We start from the raw sequence: 25,625 nt of genomic DNA, 5'->3' as shown, positions 1-25,625 counted from the left end.
CCAAGTTGAGAGAAGGGGAGATAAGAAACTGAGTGTGTTTGATAAAAGAGTCTTAACACAGAAAGTACTGTAAAATACCAAGCATATTGGGCTCCTTTTGGGGGATCTTGATAAAAGAGTTGCAACACTGGTAGAAAGGGAGAGCTTCTCTACTTCAGGGAGAACAGTGAGGACAGCTGAACAGATGCTGGGCAATATCAGTGGCTCAAAGACCAGGTGACATAATTAACTAATCCAACAAACATTTATTGAACAGTGGTGAGTAAAACAAATATGCCTCTTTTAAAGGTGAAAGGTACCTATACTCTAGTAGTGAAGACAGATAATAATGAAGTAAAAAAGGAAATAAAGGAATATATAATTATAAATTGTGATAACTGCTATTAAGAAGGAAGAATAGTATATGTGAGATAATAGTGGAGTGAAGGGGCTGCTTTATATGGGGGGTCAGTATAGGCCTCTGTGAATAGATTACACTCAAGGTGAGACCAGAAAGATAGGAAAGAGCCAGCCATTCAAAACGAGGGGATAGGACAGAGTGAGGGTAGCACATGGAGAGAGCAGGTGCCGGGCATAAAGGACAGCATGTGCAATGGTCCTGAGGTAAGAAATAGTTGATATGTTCAAGGAACTGATTTTCTAGTCAGGATTCTAGCCAGGAGAGTTTATTGAACTTTTACCTTGTGTCTAGTTTTGTCCTAGGAATTGTGTAGGGTAGATATATAGGTATGTATGTATAGGTTGGGTTGTTATAGAATACTTGATGGTACTTAAATACTTGATGAGACTTATACTGGAATGCAGAAAAGTGTGTGGGATTTAAATGGGTAGAGGAGAGAGGGTGGGAAGCAATATGTGGAAAGATAAGGAGTAGAAACGAACAAGGTGTATTTGCAGGGCAGTAACGAGAATGTTTCTGAGAGTGAGAATAGTGGATAATCTTGAGTTAATTCTTCTTAATTGAGGGTTAATAAGCAACTATCTGAGATTCACAGGATACCACAACTTCTCTCCCTTTTAAACTTTACTACTCCTGTCTATTTACTTAAATTAATTAGGTCAGCCCAGTGCTTCATAAAGAAAACATAAAGTAAATATCCTGCTACTGAGACTTGATTTCAAAGCACACGACTACTAAATTTTCAATGGCAAACGTTCCTGACCTCCATGTTTCCCTATCTTATAGTCTATCCTATTTTCATTGTGTGTGTTATCACGCTGCAGATCTTTTACAATGTTTTACACTGAGCCGAGCACTGGCGAATGGCATTTTCAAACATAGGTCCTTCACTCTCACGGCTCCACGGAGGTGGGGAGGGGCAGGTAGCATTGTGTCTGTGGAATGAATGAGGAAGCAGAAGGGCAGAGAGGTTAAGTGACTTGTATAAATCACACAAGGGTCAGGGGCTGTGTGTGAATAGGGCTCAGCCTCCAAACTTTCAGTCCAGGGCTCTGTCCACTAAGCCCCCTTTCCACTGCAGACAGCTCTGAATGCTAGAGGAAAAATGTAGTGTTTCAGCGTTCCAGATGGAGAAATGAAAAAGTGAGGTGGTGCATGGAGAAAATTTATTTCACTTTGGGTGAATGTTGCAGAATGATTTACCTTTTTATTTATTTATTTTAGAGCATCATACATCTTCCAGCACCCAAATTGTACTACATTACAGGCGATGTGGGTAGTTAGAACTTTCGGGAAGTAGAGGCTCAACCAATGAGTGGCCTCACACCGCCACACCCGTCTTGCTGTCCCTGCTCCTCACTCCTGTTCCGGAGAGCGGTCGTCCTTGGGACCGTCCCATTCAGACGCACTGCAGTGCTTGTTCTGTCCCTCCACAGCTCACCCTCCACCTTATTCCCGCAGCTGTGCTGCTTCCATATCAATGTCGTTTGTACTATGCTGCAACTCTGAGGGCTAAAAACTGTAGAAAGTGCCACATTTGACGTTTTCACCCTGGATGGGCATGTGTTGCTCTTCACTCTGTCTTCCTATTTGGATGCAAAGCGTCCTAAGTAGGGCCTGCCTGCTGCCTTTGCTGCGGCTTCTCCTCCTCCTACCCCAGCACTCAAAGCCCAGCAAGACCTGTGTTCGCAAAACCTTTTCTAGCAACTTAGTCTTGGAATCAAGTCTCGAGTACAACCTTCTCTGAAATAATCACTTTCCCAGCGAGTTGGAAGAGTCTGAAAAGTAGTTACGAATGAAAAGTGAGTCGTTCCAGCCTAAGCTATTATCCTACAGTTGCATCACTCTACAGTTGGAACTTTTTTTTTTTATCTTGACCCTGCATTTTCTCTAAATCTTGACCCTACGGGGGAGTTCTAATGAAATGGTGAATTGGTTTCTGCCCCACTAGAGAGAGACAATTGAATATAAGTTGTATTAAATTCAGAGAAACTAAGACCTATCCTGTGTGGGGTTTTCTAGATAGATCTGCCTCTGCCCTATACATTTTTAATGACAACGTGGTTTCAAACTCAGTGTTATTCAGTACCAAATCAAAACTGACTCATGGAGAAAAATACTGTTTGATTCTATTTAGTCCACATTTCCCTCCCCACTTTCGGGTGTCTGCCTGTGCAGTTGGGGGTGGGGTGGTGTATAATACGGTCTGAATACATTCTTATAAGTATTAGAAGTATGGAAACACAGAGCCCTCCATGACCCCCAGAGCCCTCTGGTGATCACTGGTGTTTGTTGTTGGAAGAAGGCAAACATAAGCATAGAAGTGTTATTGAACAGAAACCCCTTCAAAAATGTCTCTGGGCTTTTGTTCTCAGGGTTGCATAGCGGTAGGGGGCCCCCTCCTCAGAAAGCATACTTATGCAAGTATTAAGAACTGGCTGAGATAAGAAGTAAAGCTTAAGAGACCTTCATCATTAGCTGCTAGTGGTAGAGATTAGTGATCCAACTACAGGATTACAGACGGAAAGAGTGCCAGTGTTGGTTAATTGTTCATTAATGCTTGTAAAATAAGCCAGCTGGAGGAAAACTGACCATTGTCTGCTCTCTCAGAGTGAAACTAAATTGGATCTGCTCATCAATGGCGGTATTGATGTCAGGAAAAAAATAAACTACACATGTAAACTTCTTCCCTCTGACTCCCACTCAATTTAAAATATTTAATTAAAAACTGTTATCCTAACAATGACTAAGTTGTCAATACATCTTTCTCTCTGCGGCTGACGTTTATCTCAACTAAGAACACCTTCCTTCCCATGCATTTGCTCTTTTAGTTTTGCTGTGAAACAAAATAAAACAGATTTCCTAAAACAGCCTGTAGATACAAATAAACCTTATGATTTATGGTTATAATTTTGAGATGTAGTGGGCATGCTACTTAAAAATCCCAGAGAACTTTAGGCCCTCCTTTTTCCCTGCCTCCCTGCTTTGTCCGTTCCCTCCCCAACTCCAAACCTGCCCCGCGGTGGTAAGGCTCCCCTTCCCCGCCCCCGCCCAGGCACAGGCAAGGTTAAATGATTTGCCCAAAGTCACAAGTCAGGAAAAGAGCCAAGTACGTTTGCCCTCTTTGGCCTTATTCTAGAAAATGTCATTGTAAGGTCAGAGACAATATAGGTAACTGTTCCTGAATCCCAAAATAGGAAAAATTTAAACGTGTTTCCTCCAGTCTTTGTATTTAAGGTAAGTTTATTCACTCAGAAAATATTATTGAGTTCCCAGCACGTGCAACAGTGATGAACAGATCGACACAGTTCCTGCCCTCATTGTGCTCACAGGCTAGTGGGGCCAGACAATATCCTACAAATAAAAATGGAGGATAAATGTGACGCAGGGAAAGCAGTGGGTGCAGTGGGGGAGTTATCGCAGAGGGATGTTTGGGGTGAGACGTGGCCTCCCTAAGAGAGGAGCTGAGGGCTGAGTGAGGGGTAGTCGGGCAAATCTGGGGGAAAGGGATTACAGGCAGACGCTGGGGAGCTTGTGTGAAGACCCTGATGTGCGAAGGAATCTCAGTGTGTTGCAGACACAGTACAAAGGAGAGGATACTCGCGCAGAATTTGGAAACAGGTGCAGGTAGCCATCTGCAGAGGTGACCCTCTTGACGAGTGGTTTATCAGTATGTGCTGCTGATGAGCCTAGGCTGTGAGGGTCTAACAAGAAATGCTGTCCGACCGTGGCCTCCCCCTCCTACATCATCTCCTCCCACCTCTTTCTTTGCTTGTTATGCTCAAGCCACGATGGCTTTCCTTCTCTTTCTCTAATACCCAACTCCATGTTCCTGTGTTTGTCAGCCCTTCGCTCTCACACACATTTTAACGTTTGTGATCCCTTCTCTCTGTTCATTCTTTCACTCATTCATTCGACAAATGTTTATTGAGTGTTTACTGGCTACCAGCTCGAGGCACCATGGGTTTATCAGGAAACAAAACCTTCTTTCATTGTCAGTTCCGGTGTCACCCCCTCAGAAGCATATTTCCTTCCTATTACATGGGCCTTTTTTGTTACTTTAGAGCAGGTTTCACACTCTGAGGTTGTCATGTTTATTGCTTACGTACTTGTTGCGTATTTCTCCCTTAAAATGCAGGCACCCAGAGGGCAGGGACAATGCCCCTCGGGTTCATCACTGCACCTCCAGGACCTAGAACAGTGCTGGACACACAGTCTGTAAATACTGAATGACCAAATATAGGACAAAAAAACCCCCCAGATTATGTACAGATTAGACAGCGGCTGATGTAAAGTGCATTTCTGTAAAGTGCATTTCCTTTTGGGAAGTAACATTTATAGAGCACTGATGGTCAATCCTTAATTGAATGCCAGGGTGGTGTGATATTGCCACATTCTGTAGCCACGCTGCTGTGCTAGCTTTTAAAACCTCACTTTTCTTTGTTTAGATACATTTAAAAAATTTACTGATTTGGTTGAATTTGTTGTATGTTTTGCTTTATAAAAATGCATTTATGTGGTCAGTGATAAAGACACTATCAAAAGCTAAGATTTCCTTGACTTCACTGGTTAAATAGCTATCATGCAGAATTGAAGGTCATCATCACAGAAAGGATGCTGGTATCTGGTTGTTATTTTGTATTTCACCTAATGCTAGAATGAAATGTACAAAGCCCCTCATTTTATATCTTGCGCTCTAAGCATTTCATAGGCATTTATTTATCTTCAAAGTACACAATCCAGCAGATTAGAGGTAGACTTTCATGATGATTCCCTTTTTTTTATTAATCAGTACATTGTGATGCAGAGACAGTAAATGATTCTACTGTTATGCCATTTCAGGATAGACTGCATATGACGGGTTGAGGTTCTGCGTCAGACCTGTACCAGGGATTATGGGGTGAGGCGGCGTGTTCTATGGCAGACTGGCCGTTGTTGGTGTTGGTTATTGCAGCAGGAAGTGCATATTAGCTTAAGTAGAAGGTAAATTTGGTATCTAGGATCCCTTGTTATCGTGTAGCTGTTCCTTTGGCCTGTTCTGTGTGGTTCCTACTAATTCCTGATTTCTGCCTACCTTGCTTCTGGCTTGAAAAGCCTGATACATTCAGCTGCCATTGGTTAGAAGCAAGGCAGCAAACTAAAAAATAGGCAGGTATTCAGACAGAAATAAGGATGGGCTCTTACCATGTTCTCTCTCCATGTTGCAGTGTGTTTGTTTATTGATAGAAGAGGTTTTTCAGGATAATGTAATAAAATCCAGAATCTTGATTTCAGGTTGGTCCTGTTTTGAGTCATTTAACTATAACTTTCAGTTGAACTGTCTACTGGTAGTTGTGAATGGCAGCAAGATTTTCAGAGACCCAGAAATGTAAGACAGTGTGCCAAAACCCCTACAGCTGATTGCTTTGACTCCAATGTACTTAAAATGGTTCTATTTTAGTTTAATAATGTTATTCAGAAAATCTCTCTCTCGGCATTGGGGTTGCAAGATGAAAAGGAGAGATTCTACAATTCAGACCAAAAGAGGACTGATGGAGAGAAAAAGAGAGAGCGAGAGAGAGCAAGAGACCGCCAAGTGTGGGTTGTAATCCCAGGCTGACATGGCTCTAATTTGGAGAAAGAGGTCTGGGGGTGATGGGCCCTGGATGGCTTGTGCAGGCCTTACAAATAGAGGTTTGGGGAGAAGGTTTATCAGTGCTGACCCAGCTCTCATTGCCAGTGATTGTGGGGTTGCGTGAGAGTCCAACAGATTGCAAGTGGCACTTTGTATTGTTAGAATCAGTTTTAGCAAGTTATAGGGATGATCTTAACTCCCTACACCTTGCATCTTAAAAACAGTTTTTAAAGAAGCTTTTCCTCACATCTTTATAGAAGTGATGAGCAAAATTCAGCTTGTGACCATCTAAATATATCAAATTCCCTACTGCATTGTCTGAGTCTTATTTTTATATCTTCATAACACTGGTGAAGAGGGCCAAAGAGTCTGCTTGCTATCTGTATTACTCTGTTATGCACATTAGGCTCCACAGCAGAGGACAAGGTCCTGGGGTGAAGGGAGTAGTTTTATAGGTAAATCTGTGGATTCACCTGGTCTTTGCCAAGGTGTGTCAGTTAAACTATTTTCTAAAGAGGTGCTTTCAAATACAAAGTTCTTTCAGATGCAGAAACAAAATAAAAAAAAAGAGAGAGTCTAAAATCCGAAAGGTAGGATTTTCACATCTTAAAACAGACATGTTCATGAGTACATTAAGGTACATGGGCAGATTTAATATTTTAATATCGATGGTTTCTTAAGGACTTTTCATCCTAATTTTTTTTTGGAATTAGTATGAAGGTGAAGAAATATATTCCTTGTATACAAAGCCATCCCACTTTTATCATGTGAGGAAATTTAATAATATAGTTGAAGTTTATGAAGCTCTGACACAGTAGCAAGTGTTCAGTCTTTCAGTAATCTACATATGGTCATAAGGGGTATCTTTAAAGCACAAATCAGGTCATAACATTTCTTTCCTTTAAAACAGCCTATTGACCTCTCACAAGGTGAAAAAGTTCAAGCCAACTTAGATAGATTGGAACTGTCAGGAAATGGCTTTAATTTTCCTACCTTGGCCATCACCCTTGATGATATTTTGGGCAGATTCCATTACTTTCTGTCACTTTTGGATATTAGAAAGGCTTCTTTTTCATTATTAATAATTTGTCTAGTATATATCAAAACTTCTGTTTCCTATTTAATTCAACGCATGACCCTTCTGTTTAGCTAAGGTTCAGAACTAATCATGGAGAAGGGGGTCTGAGCCTTTTATTTTTCTGACTCCAAATTCTCCCTTTCCCCCTTTGGATCCTCCAAGGTGCAGGTGGAGAGGAAGGGAAAGAGGAAGGAGTACCATTTGCAGTTCTCTGAGAACTGTAATGCTCTGTTAAGGCAGCATTCCAGTGTTAATGCCATCTTCAGGGGCATACTCCTTGGGAGTACTCCTTGGGAGACCCTGTGTGGCCCTCTGCATTGCACTGTTCCCTGATTCAGGAGCTGCTTGCCCCCTCATTACCTGCCTTCCTGTGGTAGACCTCTGCGCTTTTCCATGGAGTCTCCTCTCCCCAGCAGGGTCCTCTTGGGCAGGGTCCATTAGAGATGACGGGAGCCGGGTTGCCTTCTCTAGCATCCATGTGGCCCAGGGGAAGCCATACATGTCCTTGCCTTACCAAATGGGAGCACTTGATTAGCCACCTGCTCCTGGCTTCTTGCCTTGCCTTCACTGGCAGCTTTTGCCAGCCTCAAGCAGGCACCTGCTTCTGTCTTCAACATTATCATGCCCTAGACCCCTGGATACACGCCTGAGGCTTGCCCAAGAACATTTTTGAGTTCTGCTCTGATGGTAGCCATGGGAAGACCTATTGGTTCCTGTCTCTAAACAAGCATCTGACTTGAATTTGAGAATAAAATCTCTTCTCTCAGAGGTAATTCCAAGCCTTGTGAGTGTCCTCTTGGGGTCTCCTTCACTTGGCTTGAGGTTGATGTAGGTGGGAGGAGAACTGTCACAGCACTCCCTATTCTTATTCATTTCCTCTCTTCCAAGGATCTTCCCAATAAATTTCTAGCTATGGTATAGGCTGTTGGTGGTGACAAAGTTTGGTTAGCTCTGAGTAAGTCTTATATCAGCATTTCTGTACCACACTTTAAAATGTGGCATGTTTATTACCATCCTTCTTAGCTTTAAGGTTTTAGCTAAAATTCAAAGGCAGTAGGAAAGCTCCATTCCACTTTCAGTCCACTGGCATTTAAAGCCTTTAACAGTCTTGTCAGAACATTGTTTTTTTACCACATCTCTGAACACGCCTCTCCTGCCTCTTTTTATTTTCCCCCTCTGGTATGATTTAGCTGTAACTTCCTTTTTACCTTCTTCTCCTTCCAAATGCAAATGCTCTTCTTTTTTTCTGTCTCAGTACCTTTGCCCCATCTTTGCTTGTTGAAATTTTAATCATCCTTGAAGGTCTTGCTCAAATGTCATCTTCTCCATGAAGTCTTTGCAGATCTGACTAATCTAACTAAATCTCATCTATCCCAATACTTGCTTATAGCACATTTTGTTCTATGGTCACATTCAATAATGCCCTCTGTTAACACTATAGTATTGTTACAGTCTTCCTTGTATTAGATTTATTTGTGTGTCTGTCTGCCACATTAGGTTGTAAATTTCACTCCATTCATTTATTCCTTAATTCAGAACTATTCATTCACCTTCTCAGCACCAGAGAACATATTAAATGATGGGGATAAAAAGATGAGTAAGGCACAGTCACTGACCTCAAGAAAGTTATTCTTGGAGGGCAGACAGAACCTAGAGGTGTGATATTTAAGTGTCAATTCACTGAAATACACACTGGGGGTTGATTAAAAGATAAAACAGGCAAAAATCTCTCCCCTGAAGGGGCCCACAGTTTAACTCAAGAGAGAAGGCAACAGTTGACACTTAGAAAATATCAATTTAGTAATTCCACAAAGATTTATTCCACATTTTCTGTGCATCAGTCACAGGAGTGGGCAATGAGAATATAGTTGAGAATAAGAAAAATCCACGTTCTCACATAGCTTAAATGCTAGCAAAGAAAAGAAGTAACAACAATTATGAGTGGTGAGTTTTATGAAATGGAAAGTATAGGGTCTAATAAAAGGGGACAGAAGGATACTTGAAATGCTGTTGAATTCGCATTTATTGAGATATCCTTAGGAATTTATTTAGGATGCATTTGTTTATTGCATTTATCGAGATCTTATTAGGAATTCTAGAAAATTGTTGTAGGGTTGGAAAATGAGCTTTACAGTTAGGTGACATATGCACAAGTGTCTCCTGACTCATCAACTTGCCCCACTGTCTTGAGGTCTTTGAGACTATATCTGTATTGAATCAGAAAAGGTTATATAAACAATGCCTGTAATGCTTTGAAGTCATCTCTTTCTAGCTCAGAAAAGTGAATATGTTGATAAGCACAGCCACCTTCAATCTCTGTACTGAACAACCTCATGGGAGCCAACACCACATTTTAAAAATATACATAGGATGACTTCAGCCTAAACACATTGTTGGTAAACTAAAAATAAGTATCCTTGGGGGCTTCCCTGGTGGCGCAGTGGTTGAGAATCTGCCTGCTAATGCAGGGGACACGGGTTCGAGCCCTGGTCTGGGAAGATCCCACATGCCACGGAGCAGCTGGGCCCGTGAGCCACAACTACTGAGCCTGCGCGTCTGGAGCCTGTGCCCCGCAACGGGAGGGGCCGCGATAGTGAAAGGCCCGCGCACCGCGATGAAGAGTGGCCCCCGCTTGCCGCAGCTAGAGGAAGACCCAACACAGCCAAAAAAAAAAAAAAGTATCCTTGTAGTCCTCATAGTATCATATAGAATTTTGCCAATAGTGGGCCCTCAGTAAATATATGTTAACCTTAATTCATTCTTGATTTGAATAGCGCTCCAGTGTTATAAAATTGAAAAACTGTCTTTTCCACTGATGAGGTGCTATCACACAAAGTGCTGGAATAATCTGAAGAATGATTTTGACAGAAAATGCTAATTTTAGATAAAAAGAGAGAAAATGCTTAGATACACCAAATTAAACACCCTTAGGTGATTATTTTAATTTTGACAACTAATTTATAGGCAAGTAAAGGCATGCATATGTATGTATACCTGTACATGCTCTTGTGTCCATGAAGCAGAAACTGGTATGACACAGAACATTTCTTTGTGGTACGTACGGATGTTTTTAGTGGGTGCATCTGACAGTACTCCAAATCTATAAACTCTCACCAAGAATGAATATGTTTCCACATATCTTATCATGAGTGGTAAGAATGAGGAGCTTTTGTTGGGAGTAAAATTATTTTCCATGGATTCTCAGAACACTTGAACAATGCCTGGAATGTAGTGATAGGAAACATTAACCACAAAAATGTTTTCTTCTCTAAAACTGAAGTATTTGTCTTTTAGGGTAACCATTCTTTCATATGTCCGTAGTCAAATCCATAAGGCTATTTCAGAAATAATCTTTATGAACAATAGCTAAAGAAATAAGTTAAAGGAGCTCAAATAGTCCCTCAAGAAGAATCTGTCTCTGACTTTCCCAGCATGCATGTGAATGACTATTAGGATGACTTTGATTAATAATGCAGTGTTTCTCAAAGTATTTTCTGAGAAACACTGAGTCTGGTATATTAATAGATGATATCCCCACCCCACCCCCCCAAGAAAAAATAAGGATTAATTGGTCAAATAAATTAACTTAGGGAACACCGAGTTAAAGTAAAACAAATTTGACTTCTTAGAGCCTTTCAAATTTAATATGCTTTGTGAATCTCCAAGTGTTTATGTAGTATGAAGCATTTCCCAAATACATAGGAACATGGGATTCTGTGACCATATTAAGACCAGTGTTCTGAGGAGCACACTTTGGCAAAGACTAATGTGGTAGTTTCTTGTATCTAGGATAACTGCTATTTCATCTGAATTTACTCAAGCTAGAGACTTAAAGTAAGGAAATGCTAGCTAATGAAGGGAATGCCAGCATCAGTTATTGCACATTAATGGGTATGGCATTGTGTTTATCACTTAGAGTTGTCACTGAGGCACCTTCAGTTCACTGTACTAGGTAGTTGGGATGTAAATAAATATGACACCTTATATGTAAAGAGATTGTGGTCTAGTTTGGGGAAAAATACAAAAATCAGTCATTTCAATATAATGATGTAATTGCCAGGACTGAGGCATGTGCAAGATAGAACAGAAGCCCAGAGAAGGGACACTTAACCCAGCCTGGGCATTCAGGGAAGCCTTTCTGGAGGAGGTGATGCCATCATAGACCCTTAATGAAAGAGTCAGAGTTAACTACATGGAGGGTGGAGAGAGGCAGCTTCCAGGTAGAACATCATGACCATAAGCATGGGTGAGGGAAACTGGGGAGCTGCAAGCATTTGATTTTTGGTATTACAGAGAGAGGAATTTGAAAAGGTGTCACTTTTGAAGAAGAGGCTGTAACATTTGGGAGAGGGGAGGGCTGGTAGAGTGCCTGGGGTATGGCACAACCGCTTCACTCAACCACACATATAACATTCAGGCCACGACCAACACCAACCTTGAAGGTCACCTTTAGATGGAGGAGAGTGTTTTTATTACATCAACGCAAAACACACCTAGAAGGGCCTCAAATAACTAAATTTGGGTCTGCGACAAAAGAGGAAAAGAACAGTGATGGTCTTCTAAAGCAACTAGGGGCTTCTGAGAGGAAGATCACGCCTCTCACTCTAGCTCATTATGCTGTAGCTGGCGGACTGAGCAGAGATGCGCTTGCTGTAGCAGCTCATTAACAAAAGAAGAACTCTGACATTAGTTAAAATGTTGATAGATGTGACAGGTGGTGTGAAGACAAGATGGTGTTGTCAAATTGGAGTGGGAGCCCTCCAGCCTCGTGCCTTGCTTTATATAACCAGTTTATGCAGCATATATTAAACTGTTAAAAAACGGGTCTTTGTTGAGTAAAACATACTGGGAAAGTACAGATTACTGTTTAGTGAACTGGCCCAAAATCTGATATTCTATTTTAAAAAATGTCCTTACGCTTAGTGCTTATAAATATCCAAATCTGTTATTTGACTTTATCTTAGGTCATTTTGGTTATACGTAGCGTAGTTATCCTCATTCTCTTTTATCTCCAGATTCTCTATTTGATCCCTTTTATCTGCCTAAAAATGTGCCCTGGGCTCCTCCATTGGGGAACAATGAAAAATCAAAAACAGAGTAGAAACAATCAGAAAATCTTTCCTCGATCCAAGATCTTTTTGAATTTCCATACAGTCTTCTCTTTCTCTCATCACCCATGATTGGCTAAAAAAGGTTTTCATTCACTGCTCATCACTTCCAAACCACGCACTGACTTTAAACATTGGCAATATAGTCTTAGTTTCCAGCACTATAAGGAAACAACTCTTTCAGAGAGCCTCAATGACTTCCTACTAAGCAAATCTGATAGCCATTTAGTTTTTTCTAAATTTTTCATTGTTTATTCTTCGTAATCTCTCCATGCCTGTAGCACCACTGAAACTATAGTTTTCCTGAAACGCTCTGCTTTTTTGTCTTTAGTGGTATGTGTATGTACACTTGGTTTTCCTTCTAAGGACTTGGGTGGAAATCCCAGGTCTGCTACTTATTGTGTTACTTGGGGCACATTATTTAACTTTTCCGAGCCTCAGTTTTCTCGCCTCTAAAAGGGAAGAAGGATAATACCTACCTGATAGAGTTGACTCAAAGATTAAAATTAGGTAACCTATGTAATATCGTTAGCACAGTAGTAGGTACTCAACAAATATTAGTCCCCACCTTCACCCATCTTGGAACTCTCACCAGTACTCATTGCCCTAAGTATTACTTCCATGACTGAGCCCCCGATGTGTATATTCTTAACTTCTCTTCTTCTTGCTATTCATTACACACCTTCATGTGGATATCCCACTGTCACCTCACAGTTAGTGTATCTAAATGAATTCACATCTTCTCTCCTAAACTTGCCTTTCTCCCATGTCTCTCATTTTTGTTAATAACACTATCATGTCCCTAATCCTCAGGTTAGAAATCCCAGTATTGTTTATGATCTTTCCTCTCTTTTGTCTCTCTAACCAGTGGTCAAATCCCATAGATTTCTATTCTAAAACATCTCTCAAACTTCTTAACTTCTTTCCAACGTATCTGCCATTATCCTGTTGTAGGCCTTCATTATCATTGCTATTGTAGTAGGTACTTATCTAAGCTCCCTGTTTTCACTATTTCCCCACTCCATCAGTGTACACACATATAAACAAATTGTATTACTATATGTTGTTGGTCTTGCCATTCATCCCTCTGTGCAAAAACCTTTCCTTGTTTTTCATTGCCTGAGTCCAGTTTCTTTCTTTAATGACTTTCTTGTTCTGACCACAAATCAAATTTCCAGCCTTATCTCCAACTTCTTGTACTGCTCCATTTAAATTGAGCTTTTTATTTCCCCCATGTGCTTTTCCTCTTTTGGGCTGACTCTTTTGTTTGTGTTGCCCATCCCTCTTTATATATATGACCTGTTCAAAAGTTTGGCTCTGATGGACCTTCCATTTGGGGAATCCCAAAAGTCAACAAAGGCTTTACTGATTCTGACACCTAGATGTAATCTTTTCCTCCTCTAAACTCCCATAGTACTTTATCTGTGTCTATTTTATGGCACTTCAAATGTCATTCATTAAGAATCAGTGAAAGAATTCACAGGTATGGCTGTTGAGATATTAGGGACTCAGCTGCTACCTATGTGCACATTAGGTCAGGATTTGGCAAACTAATCTGGCCTACCACTTGTTTTTTATACAACCATGAACTAAGAATGGGTTTTACATTAAAATAAATTTTTTGTGTGGTAAAATACACATAACATAAAATTTACCATCTTAACTGTGTAAAAATGTATACTTCAGTAGTGCTAAGTATGTTTACATTGTTGTGCAACCAATCTCCAGGACTCTTTTTATCTAGGAAAACTTAAACTACACCCATCAAACAACTCCCCATTTCTCCATTCCCATCCTCTTCTGGATACCACCATCCTATTTTCTGTCTTCATGAATTTACTACTTTAGGTACCTCATACAAGGGAAACCATATAATATTTGTATATTTTTGTGACTGGCTTATTTCATAGCAGAATATCCTCAAGATTCATCCATATTGTCATAAATGGCAGGATTTCCTTCTTTTTTAAAACTGAGTAAGATTCCATTTTAAGTATACACCCATTTTTTAAATCTATCCATCCATTGATGGACACTTAGGTTGCTTCCACCCTCTGTCTATTACAAATAATGCTGCTATGAACACGAGTATACAAACACCTCTCCGAAACCCTGTCTTCAGTTTTTCGGGTATATACTTAGAAGTGGTATTGCTAGATCATATGGTAGTTCTATTTTTAGAACAGTATGAGGAACCATCATACTGTTTGCCATAGTGGCTGCACCCTCTTACATTCCTATTAACAATGCAAATGGTTCCAATTTTTCCCCAACACTTGCTATTTTCTGTTTTGTTTTTTTTTCATAATAGCCAGCCTAAAGGGTGTGAGGTAGTATCTCATTGTGGTTTTGATTTGCCTATCTCTAATAATTAGTGATGCTAAGCATCTTTTCTTATGCTTGTTGGCCATTTATTTATCTTCTTTGGAGAAATTTCTATTTAAGTCTTTTGCCCATTTTTAAAAATTGGGTCTTTTGTTGTTGTTACACAACATATTACAGTTATATTATATATATATGTATATATATGCACACATATATATATAGAGAGAGACTCCTTATCAGATATATGACTTGTAAATATTTATCTCCCATTCCGTAGGTTGCCTTTTCACTCTGTTGAATGTGTCCTTTGATGCACTGAAGCTTTACATTTTGGTGTAATAGTTTATCTATTTTTACTTTTGTTGCCTGTGTACATTTTAAATAGTTAAAAAATCAAAAGAAGAATGATATTTTGTGATGTATGAAAATTATATGAAATTCAAATTTCAAAGTCCATAAATGAAGTTTATTGGAAAACAGCCATGTTCATTCATCTGTGTATTGTTTGTGGCTGCTTTCGTGCTACAAAGGCATAATTGAGCAGTTGGAACACAGACTGTCTGGCCTGAAAAACCTATTATATTTTCTATTTGGCCCTTTAAAGAAAAAGTTGACCCATCCCTATGTTAGGCCATAGTTTGCATCCTTCTTTTGTTCAAAGGTCCAGTGTAGTATCTTAAATAGATTACGAATTGGTAAGAGGAGACCCACCTGCTTTTCCCCCTGATTTATTTAGGCAGTGATACAGAACTTAATAGAAATGAAGAGGCTACATGGAGTAGATGCTGATGCCTTGAGGGTTGTCTTTTGTCCCAGTGGGGACACTGATTCTAGTGACTCTCTGCACGACAGATTTGGGCCCCCGGAGTTGAGAAAACTGCCAAATCCTTGCTATAAAACTACCTTTTTACATGCAGGGCCTGTGTCACCATCTTGGAAGCACGCACATTAACAATCATTGTGCTTCTGTATAAGTAGTGTTTATAAGCAACAGAACTCCCCTGGCTCTTGACTTAACTCAGCATTTAAAAGGCTGTATCCTAATTAACTGGAGGAAGCAGAGTCTGAGCCCCCGGCATCCCTGACCAAAGTTGTTGCCACCAGCTTTTCTGTGTCTTAGAGAGTGATTCCCGAAGGCCTGCCCCCTACCCCCTGCCCACATGCCTGCCACCCCCCTAAAATCCTTTAGATAAAAGTTTCAATGCTGAATTAAATCTGAGGCCCATAATCACAAACTACTTTCCTGTATCTGAAAAATCCAATTCTTTCTTATTTCTAAGCAAATGTGTACTTGTGACACTGGGGCCAAATAGATTGCTTATCTAAAAAATGAAGCAGAAGCCTAACACATTAGTAAGGGTTGGTGGGTACAAGCCACATAATTAACTCTGGCTACGTAAAGCAGAAAAGGATTTGTTAAAATATATGATGTACCTCACAGGATCTCTGGGAAGGCCAGAGAACTGTGTAGGCTGGGAAGGTGCCCAACCACATCGTGAACTCTTCTAGCAAACTCCAGGACAGAGCCGCCCTCCAGTTAACACTGACTGTTCTGAAACTGGACACCAGAAGTTCTGCCCCAGCCACCATGGAAGAATCAACACTTTTTTTCACAGTACTTTCTGGGTGGTCATATCTTCCTGTGCATAGCCATCTCTTCCTGTTACTTGCCTCTGCATTTAGGTTTATCACATTGTTGAGACCAGTGTCACAATTCTGCACCACAGCTGGAAAGGAATCTGGGGAAGTACAGTTTTTAGCTTTCCAGCCTTTGGAACAGAAGAATGAAAATGAAAAGGGGAGTGGATGGTTTTAATTTAGGCAATTTACCTATCTGCCACATCTAATTTGGATTCTTTATCATTAAAGTTGTAGGATCAAATACAAAAATGATCTTAAATGTATAGAAGAGACTCCCACAAGCACCAGCTCTGCTCTCTTGGCACTTTAAATCAAGATGTATAAACACTGATACAGATAAGCACATATAGAATCCACACAGACAGTAGGAGACATGTAGCTTGCTGATAGATGATCTAACATTATCAAGTATTAAGCACATTTGAAAATTACATTTAGAGACAGAATTGGGAGGAAATTTTTATCTCTTTTTGGAGTAGTTCTGGAAGAAATGTCTGTGGAGGCGGTGGGATTTCAGAAAATGTTTGGCTAAGGGAAGAACATGCTGGAGAAGCTGAGGGGTATATGAAAGAATGGAGCATATAACAAGCGGGACTCAGGAGACACCTCAGAGACTGGAGCTTGAGGTCTGGGCCAAAAATGCACTTGGCCTATGAGGAGCAGAGGGAAAAGACTGGGGAAATAGATGGCTTACAGGAAGCCTGGTCCTTTAAAATTTCTCAGAAGGATGCATATTACCTGTCCTCTCTGAGAATTGATCAAGTCAGGTAATTCTTCAGGGAACGAGTTCTCTAACAGTTGGGAGGGGTAACATTAATATGTGATGAATATTTCCCGCACATTCCTACTGAAGCAGCTCTGCGGGTTTGGGCTTCAAGACGTTTGTGTTTATCCAGTTTTGCCACCTGATGGGATGGAAGGAAGCATGATCTCATCACCTACCAGCTACTGCCAAGCAATCTCTTTTCCAGATATTGTAGCCATATTTATCAAGCTCTTTGTGGCTTTCTGAATCAGCACTTTAGCTTATCATGTTCAGCTCCATGGGGACAGTTTGGGCTTTATCTCCTGTTCAGTGCCATTTGGTGATAGTTGAGTCTTCTGCGTGCCTGTAAGTGTACCAAGAGCAATGAGAAAACGTAAGGTGCAGATGCACTAGAAGAAATTCATAACTGCAGCACCTGCCTTGTTTGTTTTGTTCTTGGCCTGTTCTTTAAGTAAACCACGAAAGGTCCCCTTCTTCAGCAGCATCCCATTGAGGATGGTTAAAATGTGTGATTTCATCCCCTGGATGTATAACAGAGCCCCTTTATTCCTTCTCAGTTTCCTATATTCCCTAACTTTTTCCCACAACATCTACTCCTCGGTAATTTTTGTGCTTTGGTTTCTGTTTTCTGATTTTGCTATTTATTTTGCTCTAGATGATTATCAATCTAAGCTGGGTTGTGAAAAGTAGAGTTATTCAAAATATGGTTCATAGATAAACTACCAGTCTTTAAACCGTTTTGTTACTGACCTGAGATGGAATAAAGAGCTTGCTCCAGAAATTACTAACCATACTGTTTAACTCAGCTGACATTTATTGTTTTGGCAGCAAAGCTTTCTTGATGAAGGAAGCAGTGCATTGATTTAATTTTTGATGCAAGTTCCTTGTCTTATTACAGACTGGCATTTTGAGTAGCACTGATATAGTGTAAATTGTTTTCCAGAATTTTCTATAAAAGTTAAGCCACTATAAATATGAAGTGACAATTTAGAACCCATATTAGCTATATTAATTACTTTGCACTCTGCAGAGCATCATTTTCTTTTAAAAGAGACTCAACCCAAAATACCCCTCAGAGAGAATGGAATAAAATGCCAAAGGGATCTCAATGTGTTGAGCAAAGATATTGAGTCTGTTGAGGTCGGGGACGCTTTTATTTTTTTTCTTTTCTTTTTTTAATCTTTTTTTTTTTTTTAAAGAAATTCACGTTCTTATTTATTTATTTATTTATTTATTTATTTATTTATTTATTTATTTATTTATTTATTTATTTATTTATGACTGTGTTGAGTCCTCGTTTCTGTGCGAGGGCTTTCTCCAGTTGCGGCGAGTGGGGCCACTCTTCATCGTGGTGCGCGGGCCTCTCACTATCGCGGCCTCTCTTGTTGCGGAGCACAGGCTCCAGACGCGCAGGCTCAGCAATTGTGGCTCACGGGCCCAGTTGCTCCGCGGCATGCGGGATCTTCCCAGACCAGGGCCCGAACCCGTGTCCCCTGCATTGGCAGGCAGACTCTCAGCCACTGCGCCACCAGGGAAGCCCCATTTTTTTTCATTTTTGCACACCCCACTCAACATAGCATCTCCTAGAGGTGACTGCATAAGGTAGACATTCACAAAGAGCTTATTGAATGGAATCTTCTCTTTCTCAAGTTAAACTTTTTCTGTGTCTTGTTTAAAGAAATTTAAACTGCTCAAGTTTCTGCTGGAGTTTCTGAAGAATGTCTGTGAGCATGCAGTGACTTGAATCCCTGACAACAGCTTCTCACCCATTGCGGGAGGAGGCCTGATGAGGCCCGTGCCCTTTGCAGAAGGCCTCCTTGGTCTCATCATCTCCTCAGTGTAAGGGAGACTCTTCCATCAGAAAACTTTTCAGTTTTCTCTTTCTAACATTTGACTTCCAAGCAGGAATCACAGGTGCCCTTAACCCCATGTTTTACACTTTCCCCAGTGATTTTTTTTAAACTTAAAGTTAACATGCTGAGATTCTGGAAGTTCTTTTTTAAAAAAAACCCAAACTCTAGCAGCGTGGGGAAACATAAAACTTGACAAAGTAAAATAATCAATTGCAAGTTGGTGAACCTTCAAAGAGTATTAATTCATTTGGATAAACTGCAGTTAAGTAACTTGTATCAAGCGAACTGGGTTAGGTGGTTAAAAGCAAGGAAACAAATTCTAAAAACTACAGTGGGTAGTAGTTTATGTGTCAAGAAAAACTGAGAGAATTTTTGAAGCTCTGATGTCTAGCAGATAGCACTTAAATCATTTTTCTCCAAACTTCAGTCATAATACTTCAAAGAGTTATAGCCATAATACAAATTTTTAGACTAAGAAGTGGTGTTTGAAGTTATTTTATAGGATTTTGCTGTAAGGGCTCCAATTGATTTGTAGTAAGATAAAAGAAGAAAACTTTATTTTCAAAGCTTTGTCGGAAAAAGCTTACCCTCCATTGGTCGTTCTGCCAATATGCCTGCAGGGCGTGATGATGTAGACACTGATATTATATGCCTATATGAACTGAGTGGGGCTTACACCTCCTGCTGTTTGTGTTATGGTTAAAATCTGTCACAAAACTGGTGGTGATTTATTAAATGTTTAATGAAGTAAGACAAAAACTTCAATAACTACAAACAGAAAAGTAGAACATCACATTAAAATATAATAATACATATTACATTTCTATTTTTCTTCCCAATTTTCACTTGCTAAAGATGATAAGGGCACATTTGGAAATCCAGACAGCATGAAAGGAATACTGAGAGGTACCTACTCATGTTGACAAAGGATATGCTTTAGTTTTATGCTTCGCTTTCTTTTTCTTCTCCATAAGAAAGAAAAAGCTCTGCCCCTAAAAAACAGAGAATATGCAAACCTTGCTTACTAATAGCTTCTTTGTTAGATTTTCTGTTAATGGTATACAAAATACTTCACTATCCATGTAGAACTAGATGACAGATTTGAAGCGTGGAGTTAAATGTGCTGCATCAGTTTTATGGAATTCTATTTAAATATTGCTCTAGTGAACTTTCATGAAGTTCATAAACATGAAACAGTAAGACAATAAACAATCACAGGCATGTCTGAAATTTGTCCTTTTAAAATAGAGTCTATTTCTCCCTCCACTATAGAATCTATGATACCATTTTAATTGAAAAAAGGGTGTTTTTACATTGCTCACCTAGCTGCCTGTATGTCTCAAGCTAATGTCTATTGCGTGTGTGTGCACACGCGTGCGTGCACAGGGTAAGTTGCTATTTTCATTACATTATTATATTATGTTTGTTACTCTCTTCTTGTTATATATTTTACTCCTCTCCCTTATTCCCTCTCTCCTTGTCTCTCTCTCCTCTAAACTATTTAATGGATTTGTAGTATCAAGTGATTCCTTATGTTATTGATTCTGATTTACTTAATCCTTGTAATGGAGATTTATAGACTAAGTGAAGATGGAATTTTGAAAATGCAGAAATATTGATTTTGTTACAAGCATAAATTCCAATATAACTGTATGAACATCTTGTTTGCATTAAAATTTCTAAAAGGTCTTGCCATTTATGTTGTCTGATATAGCCTGGCTTACTAGAGGGTCATTTCTCTATAGACTTGGTTGATATGAACTCAAAGATATCATCCAATAAAAGAATTGAATGATTTATTTGGAAGAGGGGTGACCTAACAGTTAGTTGATTGGCTGAATTTTTCACTTTTTAACTTTCCTTCCCCACATTTAATAGATATAGACTACATGGTGAATCTATATAGTTTTAGCTTCTAAAGTTTTGCTTCATTCACTCATTCATCCATCCATCCATTCATTCATTCATTCATATTCATTCACAAAACATTAACTGAACCCTACTCTGCATGTTCTATAGAAAACACTGGGAAAATAGCAGTGAGAAAAACAGATATGGTCCCTGCCTTCATGGAATTTATAGTCTTGTTAAGGAGACAACAAAAACAAAACAAAAAGTTGCAATAAATTCTATGAAAGAAACAGCGCTTTTATTATAAAAACTTGGAATTCTTTCAGATCAGTTGAAATAGGATGACTCGTAAGGACTGATTGAACAACAAAGTGAATCATCACACAATTATATCTGACCAAATTACTCAAGTAATTTTTATGAGTCTGATTATTTCAGTTATCTTGGCATATCAAATAAAATTAACCATGGGACAGTCTGACCAGTTCATCACTTATTGATCTAAGAACTATTGGTCTGGTATAAACTATTTTTAAAAAAAGATTTTTTAACTGTTTCTTGCTGGATTCAGTATTTCTTGATATTTCTAAGTTTCACCATTTTAAACAATTTGACTGTAACCAAAATTATTGTTACTTAAAAATTAGAACTTGAACTATTTTACATTTAAAAATGAACACTGTCCGCTGTTCTTAAGAATGTAAATTGGTACAACCACTATGGAAAACAGTATGAAGCTTCCTTTAAAACCTAAAAATAGTGCTATCATATGATCCAGCAATTCCACTCCTGGTTATGTATTCACAGAAAACAAACACACTAATTTGAAAAGATATATGCACCCCAGTTGTTCATAGCAGCATTATTTACAATTGCCAAGATATGGAGTCAACTTAAGATATGGAGGCCATCCACAGATGAATAGAAAAGAAGATGTGGTATATATATTCCAGTGTGTGTGTGTGTGTGTGTGTGTACACACACACACACTGGAATGTTTCTCAGCCATAAAAACGAATGAAAATTTTGCCATTTGCAACAATATGGATGGACCTTGAGGATATTATGCTTAGTGAAATAAATCAGACAGAGAAAGACAAATACTGTATATTTTAACTTACATGTGGAATTAAAAAAATAAAACAAACAAATGGCTATAACAAAACAGAAACAGACTTACAGGTATGGAGAACAAACTAGTGGTTACCACTGGTGGGAGAGTGGTGAGGAGAGGGGCAAGATGGGGGAAGGAGATTAAGAGGTACAAACGCCTAGGTATAAAATAAATAAGATACAAGATGTAATAATATACAGCACAGGGAATATAGCCAATATTTTATAATAACTTTATATGGAGAATAATCTATAAAAATATCAAATCACTATGTTGTACACCTGAAAATGATATAATATTGTAATAATTGAAAATATTGAAAATAAGTATATTTTCAACTATACTTAAAGAAATGAACCTTAGGAATCACTTTAAAGTTTATAATAATGAATTATTATATTCTTTCCTTTAATTCTTCCCCAAAGACAGAACTACGTACTATCTATAGAGAGTTTGGATATAATCTAGTATACTTAGATGTACATAACTCTCACATTTGGAAAAATGCTTTGGTCATCATGTTAAATAGTTAGTTTACGTATCAACTGAGGAACAGAGTGATAGCATAGGCCAGCCTGCTTGTAGGCCTGGTTTCCAGCTTTGAGTTTTCTACAGCTTTGTAAAACTGTGAAGAAGCAAATTCATGCAACTCAACAAATACTCAACAAGAGTTTTATTTAGTCCAGGCCATTCAAATCTTTACAAAAATTGGACTATCTTTAAGAACATTACCATTTATTTTTGAGGGGAAGAGCAATTTCAGTAGTAAGAAACATATGATGGAATAAAATCAGAGTCATAAAGAAGAATCAACTAGGAACTAACATTGTTCAAATGATATATAAATCATAGGGAGAAGAATAAATCTGAAAAAGCTCCACACAGGAGCTGGCATGCAAAATGGGCCTTCAAAGTAGATAAAATTTCAGTGAGCAAGGATGGATAAATGGAGGTTTCCAGGGAGATAGCTCACCACGAACAAAGGAACAGAGGCAGGAAAGTATGTGTCAACTTCACTGACTTGGAACTGTACACACAGCAGAATAAAACAGTTTTAACCTCTCTTCTCCCCTAGTATTTCAGCATTCTCTCTTCCTCCTCGTGTGATCAAATTTTAAAATTGCTTTTCGGATTCTCCTGAGTCTAGTTGTCCTACCGCAGTGCAAGGGAGTGCAGAATCAACTTTGATAAAATGCCCTACGCATAGGTGCTCAATAAATATTTGTCCAATAAATGAACAAAAGAAAGAATCTCTGCTCGCCATCCCCTCCTCCCCTGCCTTCCAATCTCTCCTCTTTGGCCCTGAGAAATCAGCAGCTCAAAGGGCTTAGAAATAGAAAAATGATTCAGAAAGTCGTTTTTAAGCAGGACCTCTTAGCTCTCAGTCCCAGTGGAAGGTACCTAATTTGTGGCAACCGCGGGTTATGCTAGAGGAGGGTCACCCCCTTGTCCTTGAGGTGCTTCTCAGTGAAGCTGAGAAAGTTTGCAGTTCATCACTCTCTTTCCTTTGTCACTGCCTGTGGCTACCTTGGAGATAGTTGAGGGTGCTACAGCACAAGCAGGCTAGCCAAGGGGGAAAACAAAGGCAGTTGTCTTGGGAGAGTTCTAATCCACTCATTTAAGAAAAAAGAGACCTCTGGCTTCCTGGGGTTGCAGGGTTACTTTCACCTGGAACCTCATTCTGTCAGCTTGGTTTCATGTCCTCCACATAACTCATCAGATAATTCTGCACCGGTCCCAGCAGACACATGCCCAGAGAGGCCAATGGGCTTTGTTAAAATCATTTTTTTGTAATACCATGTTGCAATATTTCTAAAATTTTTAAATCATCTTAATTTGCTTTTAATCTTCCACTAAAAACTGATTTTCATCACATTTAATCAAAGTCCAAGAAGAGTAGACTTGAGGAATTGACCTTGGGGATGATTATCCTTAGCCTTGGCTAGGGATACCATGTCAAGGTTCCTGTCCTGCCAGCATGTCACAATGCTGCCAGGGAAGGCATTTGCTGTTTGCCATTCTCTCTGTGGGGTTCTCACCAAGCACCACTGAGAACAGCTTATTCCTCCCATTTCCTTTTCTGACAACACTGGGGATTTGAATGCAGCATTGCTGGCTTTCCCCATACCGAGTGCAATACTAAAACAATTGGAGCTAAAGACACCCTTTCACATTATACTTTGGCACACATTATTGGTATCTGCAGGTACTTTTATGCCTTGTTAAGAGGTGGAATTTTAGAAAGGCGTCACACTGCTTTTAAATACCTTCTGTACTTCACAGATTCATCATAATAATCACCCAAATTGACAGACAGTAAAATTTCAACTTTAATTTGCTTAGCAGTCATGGAAGATAACACAGTGTGAACAGATCCTCTGAATAAGCTATAATTGTTCTGTTATACCCATGTATTACCCTTCTCAGAAAAGGAAAGAATCTATAACAAGACAGCCTGTTGAGCCTGCTAAATGAGAAAAATGAAGCTTAATTAAAAGATCTATCTTTGCAATAAGGGAATTATATTTGTGTGTGTGCATCTGTGTGCGTGTGTGTGTATTCTTTCCTCATTATGAAAGATTCTGAGGTAAATATTCCAATCATACTTTTATAATTATCTGCAAGCACAACACATGGCATACTGGGCTTCATTACCCACATCGCTGTATTTTACTTTGCCTCTGTCAATAGGAAATGCCGCAGAAAATGGTTGACCAGTTATTTTGGAAATCCAGAGCTACATTATTAAAATCAGAAACATCCTTTGCTGAGATAAGAATGCAAATCTATGTACCAGTGTTCTTCTTGCTTAGTCCACAGGACATCTAGTGGTAAGCTGTGCAGTAGCAGCAACTCACTAAGGCCCCCGTTAGCATTTTCCACTGCCAATACCTTTCTTCAGGGATGCCAGTCTTTTCTTTCTTGCACTTCTGCGGAAGCAGAAAATGGGCTGTCTGTCCCAACTGCAAATTTTTTTTAATGGAAAACATGCACAAGCTCATTAGTCAGATTCAAACAATCGAATGACATCTCTATAATTTGAGTGGAAAGAGAATTTCAAAAGAAATGTATACATAAACTACAGATCATTGCTAAGGCAGTGAGTTTTAAATTTTGGTGATGTTGTATGATTCTCATGGGTAACTTCTCTTTCTAGACATTGTGATGAACTTTCTAAGTGATCTCATTTTTCTTTATACTGTTCTCAGAGTTTTGTTTTCAAAACTTTGTACTCCTACTTGGGCAGGATTTTTTTTAATAAGGTAATATAAAATAATAAATACATTTTATGCAGTTACTACAAGTTATTTAGCTTTTGCACTCAAATATTCATGAATATTTCCTTACTAATTTTCCTCTTAACATGCACTTTCAGTATTTAATATGTAGATAAAAATAGGAACTCTAAGAAATGACTGACATGGTGCAACAAACACTATCCAACAGGCAGGGCATTTTGCTCTGTATAGATTGCAAGAATTTGATTTCCCAAACAGAGTTTTGGGAATCAATGTGGTCACATTCTTCAATTGCTTTTAAAACCAATATCTAAAATATAGACACAAACTCCTGTGATGTGGCTATTAGTAGGTTAATTAGGTAATAATGAATGAGGTGCCATAGGTTAGCATAGAGTTAGCACAACAGGATTTGTTTCAGCAGGAAATGATGTTGAGTGTTAAAAATTTAATCTTTATGTGCTAATATGCATGGCATACCTTGTTAATTATTGCCAAAAGATTCTTTCTACTTCTGAACACTAACAAATGGGTAATTCAGAAATAGATTGTTTTGTAGCTGTCCACACAGATTAGTTTGACAAAGTCTATAAGACATGTGAAAATTATGTAGCCTTTTAGTGTGAATACTTACAA

This window comes from Eschrichtius robustus, chromosome 3, assembly GCF_028021215.1.
Source record: "Eschrichtius robustus isolate mEscRob2 chromosome 3, mEscRob2.pri, whole genome shotgun sequence".
Taxonomy (NCBI): Eukaryota; Metazoa; Chordata; class Mammalia; order Artiodactyla; family Eschrichtiidae; genus Eschrichtius; species Eschrichtius robustus.
This window is presented reverse-complemented; position numbering follows the sequence as displayed.